At 40.7% G+C, this 11,219-nt stretch overlaps 1 protein-coding gene across 1 annotated transcript in view; it reads left to right on the forward strand.

The window, feature by feature from the left end:
* The window catches only part of gpcpd1 (glycerophosphocholine phosphodiesterase 1), a 259,347-nt gene that overhangs the window by 161,886 nt on the left and 86,242 nt on the right, over positions 1-11,219 (forward strand). The gene's annotated exons all lie outside the window — the stretch shown is intronic.

Raw genomic sequence — 11,219 nt, forward strand, 5'->3', positions numbered from 1 at the left:
TCCTGAGAACAGCCTCAGGTACTGACTTTCCCTCCCTCTGTCATCAAAAAGCACACATGAATACATTTCTTCCCTTCCTTTCTGCCATCCCTCCAGTTTCCCCTCATGCAACTGTAACAGGATCGCGGGAGTTTACATCATGGCAGAGTGAGGGGCTGGGTCTTTTTGACAGTAATGCAATGGACACTTGTTTACCTAACCTTATGGGTCACAGTGCAGTTTAGCAGGGAATGAATGACTTCATTTTTAGGCTTTAAATTAAAGGGTTCCTCCTCTCTTGAACTTAAAACAGATTTGTGCATGCCTTGGAATGAACAAAGTGCTCACTCACTCAGTACACAGACCTTTCTACTCTGGTTGTAACGGTACAACAAAAGAGGCAAAGAATTACAGCAACGACCAGAATGTAGTACAGTACAACTCCTGAGGTTGCACGCATTTGCATACACTTATAACATTCCTTAATACCATTTTTACTATCTTCGATCTAGCTAATGCTTCATACATATTGTAAAAAATCCTTTCATTCACCCTGACATGGTGTCAGTTACTTCAACAGTTATTGGGCTACGCCATATTTGAGGGAAATTGCTACCTTATGCGCCTTTTAAAAAAAACCACTGGGTTTTGAATGGGACCTTTTAAAAAAGGGGTAGTGTTTCATTTAGAGTTGGTGGTCATTTTGGCAATGCGATTTTACCACCAGGGAGCCTTGGAACCATTTACACTCACACATGGCATCAAGGCCTGCTGTGGTGGTGATCAAGTGCTTTGGAGATGCCTGGACACCATGAGAACACAAATTAGAGCCCATCTCTCCCGTACTTCCCCCACACCAAACTGTTCAGAGCTATAGGAGCACGCTCTCCCTCTCCCTCTCACTACAGCCTTTCATGCCGCTTGCTCGTCAAAGGAGAATTGATTAAAGGCCCTTTTAAATGACTTCCTTTTCAGAGCTATTATTTCCCAATAACCAAAGGAGAGCAGATTGAGATCAGTAGTCTAATCTGTTGTTTCCCTCTCCTTCTTATTGGTGTTTTTGTTAGAGCCCAGCAAAAGAGCTCACCCCATTTTTCCTGTCAGTCATCGAGTTGTAATACTGGGGATCATGGTTGTAACTTTAGACTGCTCAAGCACTCACGCACGGGCCTTTTTCAGAGAACAGAGTGAAACAAGTCACTCTCCAAACCCTCTGACAAATAACCCATGCCACAAAGAGCCTGTAACTCTGCCGCCCAGGGAAAAATGCTTTGAAGCTGCAATAGAAAGGAGGACTTCTTCGCTGCGGCCAGTGCAGCACTGGGTGCAGCAGCTGAACTTCACAACAAGAGGAGGCAACAGCAATCTCTGGAACAATAGAAATCCTTGAACTCTTTATTCTACAAACAGAAACACAGCTACTGACCTGGAGGTTAGAGTGACAGATTCTTTCCCAGGAGCCCAACAGCGGCTATTCCACTGGTAGTAGAAAAAGGCAAATAGAGAATATGTTTGGAATGGCAATATGTCATGCTTTCCCAGCGCCAAATTGAGTTGAAAGTCAAGCTTAGCTATAAAAACACATAGCAGATGGGAGGAAGAAATGAAAAGATAAGAAGGGATAAGGACTTTTCATTCTGTGTCAGCAGAAACACCTACAGTGTCGGTCTTCCTCAGAGCTCTAATCAGAACACACCATCTCCCTTCAACTTCAAACATTCTTGTAAACACCTGCTTGTATCTCACCTCTGCATCTGTGTGGGTAAATACCACCCATTTTTCTCCACCTATGTACAGACAACGACCTCCACTAGCTACCTCTGGACAGTTATTTCTTCTGTAGCCATGCATCACATCTCCTCTCAAGATGAAGAGCATGTGGAGATGAAAAGCAGACTCTCAGACTCTCTGGGGGGGAAACCCGTTGTAAAGAAGAGACCTTCAGGTGAGAAATATGCGGTTTTGGCAAACAAAAGTTGCATTCATCCAGGTGGTCCCAGGCGCCCTATCCAAACAGAGGTCTCAGATTGAGCAGCATCAAGATTGTGTAAAAACAATGCCACAGTATGATCATATCTCTCACTTTAATGATTAATCTGATGAAGCCAACTTTTCATCTGTCGACGCCAATGTTCTAGGAGCTCTTTTGACTTGTCATCTGGACAAGTAATAACAAGGTGTGTTGTGTCTCACAATCACCTTTCAACAGCTGAGACGCCTGTCTCCCAGACAGTTGTGATATACTGTATGGCATCATATTAATGGTTAATCTACTTCAAGATCATCATCATGACATGCTGTTATGTTTGCCAATTCCCCGTAAAGCTGTTGCATATAAGGAGGATCAACTGAAAAATGACATTTACATTTTAATGGGGATTCCCCTGTCCACTGCTTTCACATAATACCTACTTTAAGGCTCTCTGAGTCAGGACAGACAATTTCATGCATTTTACACACAGATCCAAGAACTGCCTCTAATACTCTGCATTTTTAACCTACACTCCTTCATTATGGCTTGGATTGGAAGCTTAGCACTCACTTTTCACTCATTCCTGTGCAGGCTCTGCGCCTTTTCTCTCTCTATCTCTCTCACCTTCGCCTGTTTCATGCAACTCTGCTTGATATGCTCTGCTTGCTCCACAAATCACCAATTGACCGAATGCAAAGGTAAACCCTTAGCTCCCTGTGCCACTGAGGCGCAAGATGCTACTTTTCTCCACAAAATGCTGCTTTCAGCATTGATTTCAAGCGTCAAAGCACCAGCAAGTTTTCAACCAGGAACCACAGATGACTTTTCTAATGGTGAAACAAAGCTGGCTTTTGTGCCTTAGTTCTGGGAGGCCGCTCACTCTTGTCATGTACATGTGAAATTAATTAGGAGGAAATACTAAAACACTTGGGTGGAAATTGCTTTTCACCAGATGTTCTACATATGAGGATCGATTTAGTATTCTTAGCATAGCAAAATGACTATATAACTTCTTTGCTTGCCTCTTTGATGAAAACCAATCTGTCACTCAAGGCACATAAAAAGAAGTCAGGGTTATATGCTACTGTTTGTTCCACTTTATGGAGTCTTAGGTAATGTGATTACTTAACCAGGTTAGGAAAATAGAATGTTTCATTCTGGGGTAAAATTCGACATACTGACAAGAGGCCCAGTGTTCCTCAATGATCCATGCATAAACCAAACGAGTGGTCTTTTCCTTGTCCCTTGCCCCAAACGCAGAGAGGCCAAATAATCACAGATAAATCACTGTCGGATGTGAGATAGCCATCATAACAGAGGTGTTTAGGTATGTCAGCAGCTGACATCTCATATGTCATGCATATGTTTTTAGTGTGCTTTGGAAAAGAACCAGCCTTCACACACGTCTGTTTATGGTGCTGTGGCAAAACTCCATGATACGGATATAAAAAGCACAGCATGCAATGACAAGGCAAGAGCCAAGATGAATTGGGAGATCAGAAACTCTAATTTCTTGCCTTCCGTTTACATTGCCTGCTCCACTGCACAATGTCAAAGATGTGTGAGGAACAAGGGAACTATTTTGATATAGCTCACTACACTGCCAGCCTGACAAATTTAAACATCAAGGAGGAACAGTGCCGAAATAAAACTCTCAATATGGTTGCATTTGTTCAAGCCTAGTCATCTACTCTTATTGTAACTGACAAAACACACACTAATCTCCAATTCCTGAACCTTTTTTAATGGTTGTCCTCATTTCTCTGTCTCACATTATGAGACTGAGTAAGCAAGTTTTTCAGGATATAATACGCCAGCCACTGAAAGAGAGCTGGCCTGGCCATCTGAAGCAAAGTGACTACACACCAAAATACAGCAGCTCTCCCCATAGCTTCTGTTGCTCTGTGTATATTCAAGAGAATCCAAGCCATCTGGAGTCTGTTTATTGTATTACAAATGACACATAATGGTAATCTGGCATGTGATGAGAGAGCGTGAATTACAGACAGGGGGCACAAAATGGGTATTAACCTTCATTTGATTTCCTTTAAGGACATTTAATTTAAGGCCACATTTTATCTACCTGATAATTCATTACAATAAGCTCACCCATAACCGTATGAAACAGGATAAACAGAGGAAACTGCCAATTAAATCACATTCCAGGAAGATTGGGGGGCTTACTGTATACAGAACAGTTAGTTTAGTGACATAAATATTTACACAAACTGCCACGAATTAAGACAAGATGTTACCAGGAAATAGGCTACATTGTGAGGGGCCAGAGCAAGGGTTTGTCTAAATTTATTGGCCTCTTTTGAGTCCCTATTTTTTTGAAAACTGTTTCCAAGTTTTTCAAAGTGAATGAAACAAGACAACTGTCGCAGCTCTGTGCGAGTCCACACTGTAAATCATCCCGCTAAGCTTGTTCTCATAACATGATGTGCTTTTCTTTCAAATGTTGAAAACTTAATGTGATGTGAGCATTCATTTTCCATTGACATTTACAGCAAATACTAACATGGATCATGTATCTCAAGCAGACAGAGAGAGAGAGAGGGAGAGAGAGATGGGCGGAGATATGAATAGTTGCATCAGACTGGCCCTAGTAGAAGTTAAAGATACATACTGCATGCCCAGGGAGTGGATGTCAGTTAAATGTTTATACAGCTGCTCTGAAGATTATTATTATCATGAAACCACACAGCTATAATGTCATTCTGTGGATGCCAGAGTACAATCAGGTTCTCCCTATAGCCTACGAGCCTCCTCTCTCCCCCTGTTAGACAACCCTGTTGTTCTGTTCCCTACAGGCTGTATGGCTGGGATCAGACTCAGCAGGACACCATGATAATGAAATGTGACAATAAAATGGGTTTGTTCTGGACTAACTTCAGCCATGTGAAAGCCAATATCTGCATTTTGCTATAGCTGTATATATTTGTATATGGATGTTGATGTTTTTTCATCACACCTGCAATACACAGCAGTACTAATAACTGTGTAGGTGTTCAAACCAAGGGGAAGAAAATATATGTATAATTTTATAGTTACCAACCTCAGCTAGTCAGCAGATATGGTTTACAATTTGTTTGTTTTCTACGTCAGAGATGACCTATTTAGCTTCAAAAGAAAACACAATGTTGAAGACTATAAAAAGGCTGTGATAAAACATTAGCGACAGCACTGCCAGCATGTGATAACATGTCATTTTCTGCTCTTCTTCTAATTTTTGTGTTGCAACGCCAGTGTAGCTTAGTTGTTTCCAGTTTCTCTAATCGCGTCCTTAAACCTGATTTAAATAATTTTGTTGGCCACTAGGGGGCAGTAAAACAGGTTGTATACACATCAACACATCACCATAATCACCTTTAAGTTCATTCCTTTGGAATAATGTTTCTGGCTACTTAGCAAATGTAAGTCCAGTATTAACTCGTAAGGCTCTGTTTTGATCTCTGCCAGCTCCCTAGAACACATCCTCATATTTAGCAGTAAAACACTTGACTTTGTTCATAAGCCAGTTGCTAACTTTTTATGTTGGCTGTTCAGTGCTGGACAGGCACTGTATGGTAGTTTATTCAGAGCTTTTTTACTGAAAACACTTGCCTGCTTAAATCGACAAGAATGAGAGCTGGTCCCACAGTGAAGTTGTGAGTCATAAAAGAAGCTAAAATATAGCTGAGAGGAACTGCGTGGCTGACTGTAGCAAGGTGGTGAAATGGGAACATAACATTCGCAATTCTTATTGGCTATTGAAGAAACACAGCCAGAACCTGGATATACGAAGTTGAGATATGTTACTCAAAATTGAGAGCATTTATGGTGGTTTTGCTTTATTAGTGGTAATGATGTGTTTCTCTCTAACAATATCTTAAAAAAAATATCTCTTCATAGCTTTTGGTGCTAGATATCTTATAAATGGTGATATACTGGCCTTGCTCTGCTTGATATAAGATGTTCAGCTTTATCTGACCTTCTCGGTATCTCACAAATGATAAAACCCACAGATTCAGGCAACTTCTTACGTCATGCAATGGTCTAATCTCATCTTATGCAGCTGAAATGTTTTTTGTGAAAGTGATGAACATTTGAAGCTGGAGAGCATGTTATTGCTTATGGCTCAAGACTGCAGATGAAATATATGAAGCGCGTTGCTCTTTCATCTTATCCAGCGAGTGATTGCAAATGCTGTCAGTTTGTGTTTGCATGTGAAGGTCACAACACTTCTATCAGGATGTTTCTATTTGTCTCTTTGGTTTCCTGAACCTTTAAAGGACTTGCAATTGCACGGAAACAAGCTTCATTTAGCGCTGCAGTTTAACTTAGCTGCATACACATATTAACATGTTTAAAACTCAGAATCAGTAGCACTGAAGTTCAAAAAGCAATCAGCTCTTCCAACCAAGTATTGCATTAGATCTACATAAACAACTATTAATTGAAACCATCTTCTGCGGAAATGTGCTGGCTTCTGATTCTCTCTCATGTATAGATACTTGCTAAGTGTTTTCCTTCCTTCCCTGGCCTGTAAACAGCTGCTTGTGCTTAAGCAGTAAAATGTAAATCTTGACGCTGGCTGTTTATGTAGCCCAACCTTCTAATCAAGCAGACGTATAATTGAGTGACGCGTGGTGTCTTTATGAGTGGAGCTGCATTCAAAGGGCAGATCCCTGTATTTATGTCTCTCTCTCTCTCTCTAAAATGGAAGTAGCTGCCTCTCATCCCAACTAGTTCGCCAAATGGAGCATGTGTTTATATGATTCCTATTGTAAGTTGTTAAAGTGTGAGGTCTGTACAGGACTAAATGTTTCTTACTGGCATACTGATTTTATAGCTGTGCAGTGTTATTACTGTTGTATAGTCAAAGCATCAGGCATCAAACTGTTTTCACATTGTTCACTATGTGTAAGAACAAGCAATAAGGACATGGTTTTGGCTTCAAAAGAAACGTGTCCTGTGAATAAAAGATAGTGTGTGCATTATTTAAAATAAGACAAGTGACACAGGACTTAAAACCTAAATATGGAATTCTCCTTTTTTGGCTTAAGCCTAACAAAAGTAATTTCACAATGTGATAATTACAATTATATCTATGCCACTGATACTGATAATTACAAACTGCATATCTGGATAAAGAAGCATCCCTCACTGTCTGATCAAAGCTCTGTTGTCCCCTATATACACAGGAAATTAAAACACAAACAAATAAACAGTGTGCCAATTTGCCAAATTATGTGCAGCTTCTAGTCAGCGACCAACCTCAATGTGCTTCTCAATATTTGAAACATGCAAGCAAGGTTTGGACCCTCTCTTGTGATCTCTGAGAGCCCATATAATCTGGAGGTGGACTTGTTGCTCAAATTAGTGGGTAGAGAAGTGTGCCACATGTTCAGTATCCATAAATATTGACTCTGGCTTTCTAGCTGGCCGTCTCTGACCTTGGTGGGTTTCCATTTCGGGACTAACCTATATGAAATGTGTCCCGTTTCCCCACAATCTCTTTCATGCACCACGTGCACGTGCTCGGCATTGCCCAGAAGTCGTGCTTCTGCTGTCAAACACATGTGGATTGATGAAGATTTTATTGGTTTCCAAATTAAAAAGACAACTTAGCCTGAGTGTGGAATTAGGGGTGAGTCACAGCAACAAATTGTTCCCTGATTTTGAGCAACATCTCAAAAGATTATCTCCTTGTAAGCATGTTACTGTGAGTTAAGACTACAGCTGGCTCAAGACAGAGGAATGCAGGCCCTGTGTCTAGCCAAGTTGCTGTTAACAGCGGGTGAAAGGCTAATAGTTGGATCTGCAGTGTCATCTCAGGGCTTCGTCTGCCCCCTGACTCCTGGAATGTACGTGATGACAAGAGAAGGCCGCACCATCCACATCCAGCATAACATGTGCGCATGGACACACACACACACGGTGCACATACTGTGGCATGCAAAGAAATGAGCATGTACAGGACCCTGGTGAGCAGAGAACAATAAACCATGTCTTCTTCTCCTCCTCAGGATGTACGTATTAAAACAACAAAACACATTCTATCCTAATCTCCCTCAAATAACCTCAAACATTCCCCCTTGAATAGATTCATTATACTTTTGTTAAGTTTTATGTATTGCACATTGTTCTCCCTTAAGGGGGTTTCCATACAAGAAAAAGATACATCTATTACCTGCGAGCAAAAGCACATGATAGTGGTTTACTGTATATTATTCTTTTGGTTACTGAAGATGATTTCTCCAAAGGTGAAGGATGAATGGAACATACCAATGAAGAAATCCAACTTTCAGATGATTAGAAAAATATATAATATGCAGGTGAGGGTCTGTGTGTGTCATAACTCAAAAGTAGTCCGGTGTTCGAGCTCCACTGACCTGAATTCTAGCCCCATATTGTCTTCCACTTGTCAAAAAGGGACAATAAATTATGATGACAAAGGTCAGAACGTAACATAAAGAAAAAAGAGAGATGAGACAAAGTGGAGTGATTCAGGGGTCTGAGAAATTTCTGATCCTAAGCATAGACTCTGAGGCCTTGGGGGTCAGATCAGAGACCTGCCGTATTCCACCTTACCGCTGGGACAAAAGGATTTCCAAGAACTCCAGTTTAAGCTGATAACTATGGTCTACAGCTAAATAATTGTTATGAGGGTGTACAGATGGTCTAATGCATTGTTTTTAAGGATTTCTTGTGTGGATTAAAAAACACTGAAACAGGGTTCATAAAAACTATTGTAAAACTAGTACAATCTGTATGTTATAGAAATATTATGGAATGGAGGTTTAACATAAGTGTGGGAAACCCTCTACAGTGTGTGTGCTTGTTTTGACAAAACTGCATTTTCATTTGAATAATGTTTCCTCTTCCTATAAGCAGTAGGTTCACAGAGCTAGAGCATCTAGAAATATTGTGGGGAAAAAAAAGGTTGTAAACTAGCATTCTAATGGGCCATGTGGCTCCTCAGTGTTACAGCACAGTCAAATGTGTGAGCACGTCTATCTTGGCCTTGAGTTTGACGTTGCAACTTTCAGATTATTTACTGCTATCACGAACAAACAAATGTGTGCTGGAAGGAAATAATGACACCAGTGATGGCGATGGTTGCGCAGGGATAACACTGTCTGGCTGAGTCACAGTTTAACCTCTCAGAGTCCTCCTCAGTAGGTCGTTCATTTGTGTTTCAGATAGCATATCTCTACCTGCCCTCTTTGGCTGCCAGGGTTTCTGTGATGTTGTCCTTTCAATCAGCATGTAATTGGATCAGCAGCAGCGATTAGATAAGCATGATGTATCTGGCTCAAAACAATGATATATACAGTAGCAAAGCCGCATGATCTTCTCAAACCACTCTGGCCATCACTGATCAAGTCCCTCAACAGCCGTGGCTAGACACATTCCTCAGTGCTGGCCTGACACAAGCTGTGCCAAGACAGACACACACACGCATACAAAGTGTGCATGTACACACACTCAAAACACACACCTTCACATGCCCTCTCATTCAAACCACACACACACACTTATACAGAAAGAAAAAGAGGGAAAAGGCATCAAATAAAGCCCTCTCTTTCTAATCCTCTCACTCGGGTAATTAAAGATACTCACGGCTTACTGTGTGAGGCCTTATCCTCCAATCTACAGGCATCTAAATGCCGAGCAGCTTTTACCTGGGCTTGAGTTTAGAGCACTAGGTTCACCAAGTGGTGTTTTGGCAACAGCAGAGACCCAACTATCAATGCCAACAGATTAACACAACAATAGAGCAAATCCAAGCAGTATGAATGAATTAACATGTTGTCCCACACCCTGACTTTATGAATGAAGGGAAGAATAAATTAATGAATGAATGGAGTGGAGAGGAGTAACCTAATTGGAAAAAAAATGGAAGAAAGTATATGAGTCAATACGTCACCTTGATTCTGTATAAATACAAAGAATAAAGAATGTGGAAAGAAATGTAAACTAAGATATTTATTAAAACAATATAAAAGAGGGAAGGCCAAGGCAAGGCCAAGAAACTGCACACTGCCACTCAGGTAATGGCATGCTCCTACGGGCCTCTCTGTATTTTAATTGCTAAGTGGATGATCTGGGATTATCCCTCATAAAATGTTATTGTCTTGAAAGGAGACAAAGATATCTTGTGATCTCTGTGGGATTTAATCTGTTGCCATCTCTGCGAAGAAAACAGGCCAGGTGCTTTGCCCAAAACACAGCCGCCTGCCCCACCATCATCACCTAATGGAAGTCACTAGAGGGAATCAGTGGGGGCTTTTCTTATGGAGATGACCCAAACTGTTGACTACACCCCACAGGCCAAAAACAACGCAGCAAAGTCTCTCTTACCCCTCTCAGTGCCATTAAGACTTTGCACTATACAAATGCAGCAGGTACTTTCCCAAGCCTGGATGAATCATTCAACATAAGTGAAAAATATTTTACATATATTAAAAAAGATTAGATACACACCATTTGTATTGGACAAAGCAGCCTCTTTAAGACATGATACTGTGTGAGCACTGAGTGCGGAGTTTTATCAAAAGTAAAAGAAAAACAAAATCCTGCCTTCCTAGGAAATTGATGGGGTTTCTCATGAGACTGACTCACTTTGCTCTCACACAGTATTGTAGATATGAGACAACAATACATGCTGCCAAAATCTGCCACTGATATATTGATAAACTGCTGTGAATTGGAATGAAATGAAAAGATTAATCCAGCCAGGAGGAAGCATGGATAAATCAGCTCCGATGTCAGACACACATGAACAAGCACCCACACACACAGTGAAGTTCAGCAGGAGGATGTGGTAGTCCCTCCGCAGGGTCTAATCCTTTAAAACCACAAAAGCAACGTACTGTGATGCCATTATCTATTAGCTTTATTCCAAAAGCTAAACATGTTTGATCCTACCGTTAACACCTCTTGAGCCATTATCTATTTCTTTTTTAAGAAAAAAAGCATGGGTTTACATATTTTTTGCTCAGTGTGGTCAAATTCACAGAAATATTACACCTCCTAGGAACTGTAACAAGCCATTTTGATGTTATTTAAAAGCATTACGCAAACAGGCGATTGCTATTCCTATGGAAAATCACCCAAAAACACACAACTAAAAGCAACAGTATGGTTTTAACTGTTGACTTAGAGCTATTTTTATGGTGTGAATTTCCAGGATATGTAAAGATGCAAGAGAAAAAAGTTGTTTGTAGTAAGGATAGGGATTTTATTTATTTATTATTTCAAATATATATGCCAATGGCTA

Source organism: Lates calcarifer, linkage group LG7_1 (genome assembly GCF_001640805.2).
Source record: "Lates calcarifer isolate ASB-BC8 linkage group LG7_1, TLL_Latcal_v3, whole genome shotgun sequence".
Lineage (NCBI taxonomy): Eukaryota > Metazoa > Chordata > Actinopteri > Centropomidae > Lates > Lates calcarifer.